At 40.7% G+C, this 9,824-nt stretch overlaps 1 long non-coding RNA gene across 5 annotated transcripts; it reads left to right on the top strand.

Moving 5' to 3' along the window:
* The first annotated feature begins 278 nt into the window (after nt 1-278).
* Nucleotides 279-4,363, top strand: LOC122880203. Of its 5 annotated transcripts, none has more exons than XR_006378870.1 (3): nt 279-539; nt 2,838-3,024; nt 3,353-4,363. It is a non-coding gene; the product is annotated as an uncharacterized LOC122880203 (long non-coding RNA). The 5 variants fall into 5 exon arrangements; XR_006378869.1 differs by lacking the exon at nt 279-539 and adding an exon at nt 590-910; XR_006378871.1 differs by lacking the exon at nt 279-539 and adding an exon at nt 1,026-1,137.
* The last annotated feature ends 5,461 nt before the right edge of the window (nt 4,364-9,824 follow it).

Genomic DNA, 9,824 nt, shown 5'->3' with positions numbered 1-9,824 from the left:
ATCACCAATCATAATAAAATTACTCACTATGTGTTTGCATCTCTAGTTTATTACATATTAATATGCAAATAGTTTACAAGCACTCAATTGGAGTGGAGTTTGTAATGTTCTATCCGCTGCACTGCGTTGTAGTATAGACAATGAAGGCCATCACCAAGCCAGAATGAATAGGTGTTTTTTTGTGGCAGACATTACATTTGTTTTAGCAGCACAGGTGTAACTAATAACATTAATTATGGCTCTTTTTTTGCTGTTACTGTCCCAGTAATGTCAGTAAGCCAGCATGCACAAAATCAGAGCCCTGGAACTGACTCACCTACTAACCAACCCTACAAAATGAGTGCTGTGAAATAGGCCTATTGGCTGGGGGGAAATCAAACAATCCCCTCACAGATAAAATCTAACAAGAATGCAAAATCAGACTAAATGATGTAGTGATAAGGAAATGGCCACTCAGTCAGTAGATGATGCAAAATAATGTACTCTGTTGTTTTCTTTTGTCAAGACACTGTGACATGGACACTTACCAAAGAAACAATGTAAGGCTGTTTTTAATTAAATCAAGACAACTAATTTATGCAATCAAGAAGATATGCTAAAGATTGTGTGTACTCGACAGCCACTGTGTTTTTAGCAAACAGCAGCAGTCTGGCTGGCTTGATTGCAAGATAGCTAACTCAAGTTATTAGCTAACACGAGTACTGTTCCTATCCCAAGGCAGCTATTTTCTCAAATTATTTAGTATTTAGTAAGGAACAACCATGTAATTAACTATAGAATCTGTCATGATAACGTGAGGACAAGTAGGTGGGTTGGGACAGGAGTAGAATTGTGATTATAGCTAACTTTTAGGCTAATGTAGCTGGCTAGCAACTATTAGCCGGGCACTCGTCACTAGCCTGTGTCTGAGGTAGGTTAATCTATTTACCTATTTGATTCTGAAGTGTGAGATACGGGCAGCATTTCAGAGGCTTTATTTTCATGGGCCTGCTCTCATATTATTGTTGGACCAGCAGGCTGTTGGGTGAGGCTTTGAAGGGCCAGAGGTGTGAGAGAGATGAACAGCCCCAAGAGGGGAAGTGCATGTACATTAGGAAATGGATATTGGCTCAGATTGAAGCACTGACTCAACTACAAGTGAGCATGTTTGTTCCATATAAGGACCATTATTTTCCTCTGTGTTTGCCATTATTTTTCTATGGAAAAACACAACCATATGAAGGATTTGAAGAATGTTGGCTGTTCCAGTAAATCTAAATGAGAACATAATATATCAACAACAGCACGGAAAGGACTGATAACAAATGTTGACCCAAATGTTTAGTTTCTTTGAAGTGTGGCAATTTTCAGGCCAAAACAAAATAGAGAAACAATTAAGCTGAAGGACAATGAAGACCGTGGCAGCCTTGCTGTCATGTTTGCTACAGTCTGCTGAGTGACTTAATTTCTCTGGAAATACAGATGAACAGTGTGGGTAGGCATCAGGGCTGGATGGCTGACCATAGAAACAGGAACTATTTAGTAATTCATACAGCGTGAGATGGGCTCATAAGAAATACGGAGGCAGAGAACAGATACAAGGATAAAGACTGAAGGTGACCGAGCAGTTGTCATGATGGTATATGGGTTTTATGGCTTTCATAAAGAACTGAGGTTGGCAATGATTACTTTTAAACATTTTTACAGACAAACTTCACTGATATCTGTTGGATTTTCATTGTGTGTAGGCCTACATGTTTTACTTGTTCGACTCTCATTAATTAATATCTGGCAGCTGCCTTATTTTTAATTCTAGTTTTACTATTTGTAAAGCAATATTATTATTATTAGGCCTGCTGTTGCTGTTACTGTTATTATTATTGTTAAATGGAGGAACAAAAAAAATATGTAGTGAAATAACCAGCAATTCAGACATCCTGGCTTATATGCAGTGAGTGCAGGCCTGTTTTTTTGGTTGGGAGCAAATCCCCTTTGTGTGATACACAATGCTGAAACCAACTAGCTCATAATTAGCATTGCTTGGCAAAGACCTGCCCAGTGCACCTGGGGAAATGGGAGTGGAAGAGGGACTACTGGATGAATGGTTATATGGAAGTCATGTAAATGTGTAGGACATTGCGATTTTTCTGATTGTCACCCTCTTACAATATGTTTGTGGTCTTTTCCATACTAATGATAAAAATATTCAACGTCTTGTCCCGTCCCAAATGGTCATGTTTATTTATTTATAATCTGGTCTGACAGAGCAAGACCAAAGCATAACACAGAAGACTTTATCATTGCTGTCAGCTATAATAAGTACCCTTAGCTTATCTGCTATTTTTATGGGAGCACTATGTTATTATGGCCCGTGGAGCACTGTGGCTGCACAATTTGTGGCCCTCCCCTGTTTTTACACATATCAAGCACCTGGTGGGAAATAGGCTAAGAATTAACCTTGAGACTCAAACATGTCATTACAATTTCTTGTGTGTGCCTCTCCTCTATACATCTTACTTTGATCTATAAAAATCAAACATGGCATAACATACAGGGAGGAGATGCCCTCTATGTTTCTCCATATGTGATCGCTGACTGGGGATACAAAGGATCCATTTAAACATGTTAAACCAGCTTCGGAGTTCAGGCCTCACCAAACAGCACTTCAAAGGAATTACCATGTCAGTCAGGGTTCAAAGGACCTTCATATGAAAGACCCGCTCTGTGCCCAGATCTGTGCCCCTGGACCCTACAGCTCTGATGTGCCACATAGTGGCACCCTTTACTACTTTGATGCCCACATTGTCACTGAGTCCTATGGAAGTAATCAGGCATGCTCTGTTTATGCTTGATCACAGCACCAGCGAGAGCTGGGCATTACGACTGCCGTGTCTCATATGCGACTCCTCTGCGGGTCACTGGAGATGATCAGCCTGACATACACAGAATTCACTGTGGGGTCTCCTGTGCAACAAGAATCAAAACAATGATGACGCCAAGGCGAAGCTGAGAGGGGTGTCTTACATGGACAGAGCTGCTTTGAGGGTATGTAATGTAGTGACTGCAGTTCTGATAAAGGCTATCTCATGACAAGCATTAATGTGTGTAAAAATACAGAAAACAAGCTTCAGTCAAATGCATTCAATATATGAACAAACAGACTTTGATTCATGATGACCATGAATTGAATGAATTCATTCATGAAACCAAGACAATAAACAAATGAGCGAATAAAATATTCCGTGTCTTGGAATTAGGCCAGTGAAGACGTACATTTGTGCCAAAGCTTTTTGTTTTTAAAGACATCCTCCTCCCTCTTCTCCTCCCTCCCTCTCTTCTCAACACCTCCTCCTCCTCCACACCTCTTGCTCAGGTCACAGTTGGAAGACCATTAAGAATGCACTGAAGTACATCCCCCCAGCATGCTGAATGAGGGAGGTGTTAAACAAGAGCCCTGCCATTATCATTCACATAAGTGTGTGTTTCTGTATATGGGTGTGTGTGTGTATCGGGGGGTGATTGTTATGTCTGTTGTAGTATGTACTCTTCAAAGCCCTCGGATCAATCACAAATGAGTAATTTCCATGTCCTATTTGGGTTATGGTATAATTAACTGGTTCCTTTCTGTTGAATTTCATTGGTCTCAATACGCAAACACAGTCCCTCCTGTTAACTCTTTATGCTCTCCGGGAACAACAGGCAGGTGTGACCAGTAACAACAGGATGACAGGGTTCAACACCTCTGCTCCCCACTGACTTCCTCTCACACCCCAGCTCCACATTCAACCACACCCAGAACAACAAGCGATACAATTCTCAGTGTGTCTGCCAATGTACAGTATATGTGGACAAAAATGTGCATATGCTCTGTGTTTGTGTCTGCAGGATGGATGTGGGCTTGCACCCTGCTTTTAAACCTTGAATACCTTCACTGAGTTAATCCATTTAACTGCAGAAGTGCTCATGAACTCAGACAATTGTAGTAACCCCAAACAGTCGCTGATAACCTCTAAGCCTAACCTGTGACCTCTGACCTTAACCTCGGGGCTCTTCAAACAAGACACTGGCCTCTAGGGATTCAACACACATATCTTAATGGGTTTCTTTTTTCTTTCTCTGTTTTGCTTTCTCCTTTTTTTGGTCTCTTCTATGTTGTTCTCCAGTCTCTGTCTGGTTTTTGTTCAAGATAATCCTTTAAGTCTGTTTCCTTTAGAGCCCATCCTGAGTTTCCACAACACCGAGCCAGAGGCTGGTTGTGGTGTACACGTGAGGAGTAAACAGCAATGCATAGATCTGTTTATCTAACCTTCTCTGGGCTGGGCGATACTTCTTGTTTTACAGCTGATACCTACAAACTCAGATTTTTTTATTGCTCCCCTTTTAATTACTCTACACTACATCCATTATTGATGAAATGGATTCCAAGTGTTTGCTTAATTTTTGTCCATTGTTCACAATAAAACTACATCATTTGAAACATTTAAAAGGATATGGTTGGCAATAGTCTTTCTTCAAAAGTGTTTGTAGCTGTTCCAAAATGAAAAGCAAGTCTTCATATTAGATATATCAGACTTTGGATACACATACAGTACTTGTTAGTAGAATCAATTCATTGTTGGTTTTGGTCCTTTCATGGGATTTATCGACAATAAGAAAAATAAACAATATCACCAGACTTATCCTTTATCTTAATTTTTATCTATTGACAGTTTTTTCTGTAAAGTACCAAACTTTTAGTTATTTGTCACATTGAAACGTGCATTCATAGACCATAAAAGGACAAAAATGGAAACTGCCCACTTTCCAAATGGTATTCACAAAATCTGTAAGATAACAATATACAAGTCTTTGTAATTGCATCCAGAGTCACATCAGAATCTGATTATTAGTTATTTTTATGGGGTTTTGCCATTGTGACCATTCATGTTTACAATCCACCGCAGTCAGAATTATGCAAGGCATAAACAGGGGTGTGATTTGTTCTAAGTATGAGTTGTGTGTGTTTTGGTGTGTAGTGCTTTGGTTGTCAAAGACAGAGAGGCCATTATACTGACACCCTGCTTGGGCGTTTGATGTAACATGAAAATCTGAACCACTTTCACAATTTCTAAAGCAATGATCATTGGGGAGCAGGTTGAATAGGGTATATTTGAGTGAGCTATATGTAACAATGTGAGTTATACAAATACAACAGCAAATTCTCAGTGAAGATGCCATGCATTTCCAGATATTCATGGCATAGTAAATTTCCATATGCACTGTTTTTTTCCCACCCATCACTCACTACTATTTAGGCTCTCTCTCAGCTTCTTGGTAAGTCATTTAGATCTCCTTCAACAGGTCGAGAGGTTAATGAAGGCTCAAAGAGAGTAGTAGGTAAAAGTGGGTAATAATACTAATTGGTGGTGATTGCGGTGCTTCTAAAGTGGTATATCTGTGTGAGCAAACAGTGGCCTGGTTCTTTTCAAAGAGCTCAGCCAGAGTGCTCCCTCTTTCTCACAGCACAGCCTAGCAACAGCCTGTCCTTCCATTTTACTGGGTTTTGACCAAATAACTCAGCTGGCCATCGCAACTCTGCATTGGTCACTCATCCTTTTGTTCCCTCTCTTTTCTCCCTCTGCCAAACATGCCAGATCTCCTTGTGTTAGGGAGAGAGGAAGGAAGGGAGAAAGGGTTTGCACGTGATTTGTAGAGAGTAGATTAAACCCCATGCTGTCTTCCCATTTATCTGACCCACATTAAGTAATTTCTCCCTTATTCTGTCCCTCTCCATTAACAGCTTTGAGATCATCTGGTTAATTGTCACGTTTAAGATGACTGCGGGCCCTCGTGTTAAAGAACACTTTATACTCTCAGCAATACTAAAAAGAACCATTTTGGGTTGTTTATTCACTTTCAGAGTTAGATGAGAAGATCGATACCACTCTTGTGACTTTACACTGAATATGTAGCTACAGCCATCAGCTGGTAAGCTTAGCTTAGCATAAAGACTGGAAACAGGAGGAAACAGCTAGCCTAACTCTGTCCAAATGTAACAAAATCTGCTGACCAGCACCTTTAAAGCTCACTTATTACCATGTTATATCTTATTTGTTTGATATGGTTGAAAACCGATGTGTAAATCTGTGGTTTTAATGGGGGATTACGTGCCAGTCATTTTCTTGGCCTGTTTCCAGTCTTTACACTAAGCCAGGCTAACTGGCTGATGGCTGTAATTTCATATTAAATGGACAGACATGTGAGTGGTATTGATCTTCTCAACTAACTCTTGGCAAGAAAGCAAATAAGCCTATTGACCAAAATGTCTTCTTTAAGCTATCACACAATTTATATGCCACTCATTAATTCCTGCCTCCACTTTTTCATCATTCACTGTGGCATTTTATTTCTCTTGTTGTGAAGCACTTTGTACTTTGTTTTGATAAGTTCTCTATAAATAAAGTTTTATTATTATTATGACGTGTGCCCCAAATGTCCAGTCGCTCACCCAACTGCTCCAGCCTCCAAAGGTACCCCCCACAACACAAGAAACTGGGCCTTGGGCTCAGGGGTTCTGGGGGCCCAAGGGTGCTTTGTTTTACCAACAGCGCCAGTGCTGCAGCAAAAGCCAGGCCACATTGTTATGCAACAGTTTAACAAGGATGAATAGGTCTCAGCACAGGCCCAGTGAACGCCAGTGGAAATGATGGGAAGAGAGTAGCAGCTAGGTTAATCCCAGAGGGAGTCCCCTTGGGGCCTGGCCCTCACAACTCCTCCGTGTTTTCCTTTCAGCCTTAAATGTGTTGGTTGAATGTCTGTCGGAGCCAGAGCGGGAGCAGAAAGGAAGAGGCTGGGTTCTGTGGGTCCAGCAGCAGAGCAGGCTGGTTAATCCCTGCAGCCCCAACACAAGGCCCAGCCAAAACTCCGGGGGTCCCCCCTTATTTTCCTACTTTGCTAACCTCTCAACTGCTAATCTTCTCTTAACTTCCTCCTCTCCTCTCCACTCCACCCCTCTCCTCTCTGCCAGCATGGCCGCCCTCAGGCATTGAGCCAACAGTCCCACTGTCTCTCTGTGGGTGACATCACTGGTTGGCACAGAGAAGCAGGGGGGAGAATAATTAGGTTTAGATGGCTGAAGTAACTGTGTGTGTGTACGTGCATGTTGAGTGTGTGTGTGGTGATGTAGAACGGAATTTGCAAGGCTTTACTCAACATGAGGCACGTAGATGTTATAATCAATACTCAAATGGCAACCAAGGTAAATAATGCATCTGAATGCTTTAATTGCAAGGTTTTATGCCATACATGTACAAATAAATAATGCAATTCTTATTTAATAAGCAAATTCTGAGTTCAAGCAACAAAATGGAATATATTTGGCCCTCTCATACACCAGTCTTGTGACAAAATTAAAAAAATGTATTAAAGCCAGAGAGACATGAAACGAAGAATGTGTGGTTGGTTTTGGAGTTAACTTTGATAGTGGGAGAAGAAGAGAAGGAGGCCCTGCTTTAATAACTCACTATAGACTCCATACATGACCACCCCAGCAAAGCCCATCCGTTCACTGCCCTTCGTGCTATATACACAGCCTACTTAGGGAGAAGCCTTTGTTTGTACGACGCGCTTTGTCAACCTCTATTTAGGTGCTTCTTTACAACAGACCCGGCCCTTTGAATATTAACTGTGTGATCACTCTTGCCACACAAGCAGACGCTCAGGACCCCCTATCTTCCCAGCCCAGCTCCCCTGCACTCTGCTGCAGGGCTTTGTGGCCAACCACAGCTATGGGTATACAGACCCTTGTGGTCTCTCATCAGCCAGTTAGGGAGAAATTTTGTTTCCATTGCTTTCGCTGAAGCATGTATGAAGAGTTTGATTCATTTGACATATGGGAAGACTAAGGATGAAATGTGAGAGGCGTCTTACATTTTACAAAGAAGAGACAAAGAAATACAAGAAGAGAAGGGGAAGAAAAGGGCTAATTTGTCTATGTCGCTGTATGTCATTGTGTCATTGTGAGCCTCTAGTGGAGTGCGACTGTAGTTCTGACTAGTGCAATGACCGTAGCAGCTGGGGCAGGAAGGCTACTGAGGGTGGGAGAGTCTGGGCTAGTGTTTTTGCAGGCCCATAATCCCCTTTATTGAGTCTCAGGAAATCCTAATTGGAGTCGGAAGTGACTCTAGTGGACAGATGTGCAAAGACAAACAGAGTCGATCCAACCCCCAAGGACAACTGACCACAAGCATCTCAGCCTCCCTTCCACCCTGCTGAGTTTCATTTAAACACAGCACACACACACAGACACACACAATATGCAAGGACAACTGACCTCAAGCATCTCCACAAGCATCCCCCTCCATCCAACCTGGGGAATTTAACTTTATCACAACACAACAGACACACACATGCATACAATTTTACAAATGTCAGCTGTGCACTTAGGACAGTCTATGAAAACAAAGTGAAGTACAGGGTTCAGTTTTGCCTCTCAATCAATAATACAGCAGAAGCTGTAGCCAATATTGTTACAAAGTGGAAATTCTTTAACAATCAATATACAGGAAGCCTAAAAAAGAGAGAAATAAAGAAGAAAAAACTTGTAAACATGCCTGTTCTGCCTGTTCTGACAAAGAGCTGAAAACTCCGAACAGATTGCTCTTCATAGCGTGTTTTTCCCTTTCTCCACAAGTTTGACACACAGCCCTCTCATCTGTCTGTCTCCATAATGTTTGCATCATTGTCTAATGGCCTGTCTGTGAACCACTACAGTCACTTTGTGCAGCAGCACCAGTGTGTGGAAGCCTCTCTGCGTCTTTTACTATAATTTATAACATATGTATGTGTGGGAGTGGATGTACTCTAAGTTCTCATGTAATGAGCACACTGTAAAAACTAAAAGTGCCTTGAATATCCAATAGGGGTACCCAAGGAACTTAAAAATATATTTGAGGTGCTTCAAGAAACCCTTTACATATGATGAGGTTACTCATATATCCAATTGGGTACTCAATTACATACAGGTGTAGACATTTTCACACTTTTCCTAGTCTTACCTACTCATTCATTCTGTCAGCTGAAAACTCCATTCAAATCTTAAAATGTTTCACATCTTTCATACATCTTGGGTATTATTCAACTGTTAAATCCCATTAAAACGTTTTAAAATATTCAACTTTCTTTGAAGTTTACTTTTTTAAATGTTCCACATCTTTCATACAACACTGTAAGTAACATATTTATTTACTAGAAATTACATTAAATTGATGTGACTGTGCATTCAACTGTAGTAGGAACCCCTGCAGTCAAATCATCATAGACCTTTAAACCATGAATTTATTTTAATAAACTTTAGGAGAAACGCCTGCATTCTAAGCTACAACCAGAGCCAACAGTTTGTCATAGACTAAAGTTGAGGTTATACAAATGATGCTAATCATGAGGATATATAATATGTATAATACAATATATAAAAAAAATCACATTTAGTCAATTTCTTCCTATTGGGATTTCCGAGTGTGCCTGAACGTGCCCCGGTCAAATTCAACTGCTCAACGGAGGCTCTGCTTTGGGCTTTTGGGGTTGGTAACATTAGCTGTATGTGTCTCCCTACTGCTGCTAAGTATTTAACAGTAAAACACATAGGTTAAGTGGTTTACATTGATATTAAATTGGCGTGATAATTGATATGGAGTTTACACATTACAGGAAATACACCCTCTATGTAGCATTACTATTCCTGTAGTATAGTTGCTAATGCTAACTTTAGCTATGTTAACTGACAAAAAAAAAAAGAGTTTAACGTTTTTTTCACTTGATAAGAAATCTTGTCTTGTTAACTCTGTCACTCAGTTAACGTTACCCTA

Source organism: Siniperca chuatsi, linkage group LG8, assembly GCF_020085105.1.
Source record: "Siniperca chuatsi isolate FFG_IHB_CAS linkage group LG8, ASM2008510v1, whole genome shotgun sequence".
In the NCBI taxonomy this organism is placed as follows: Eukaryota; Metazoa; Chordata; class Actinopteri; order Centrarchiformes; family Sinipercidae; genus Siniperca; species Siniperca chuatsi.
The sequence above is the reverse complement of the archived record's forward strand: the minus strand, read 5'-3'. Positions and strand labels throughout refer to the sequence as shown.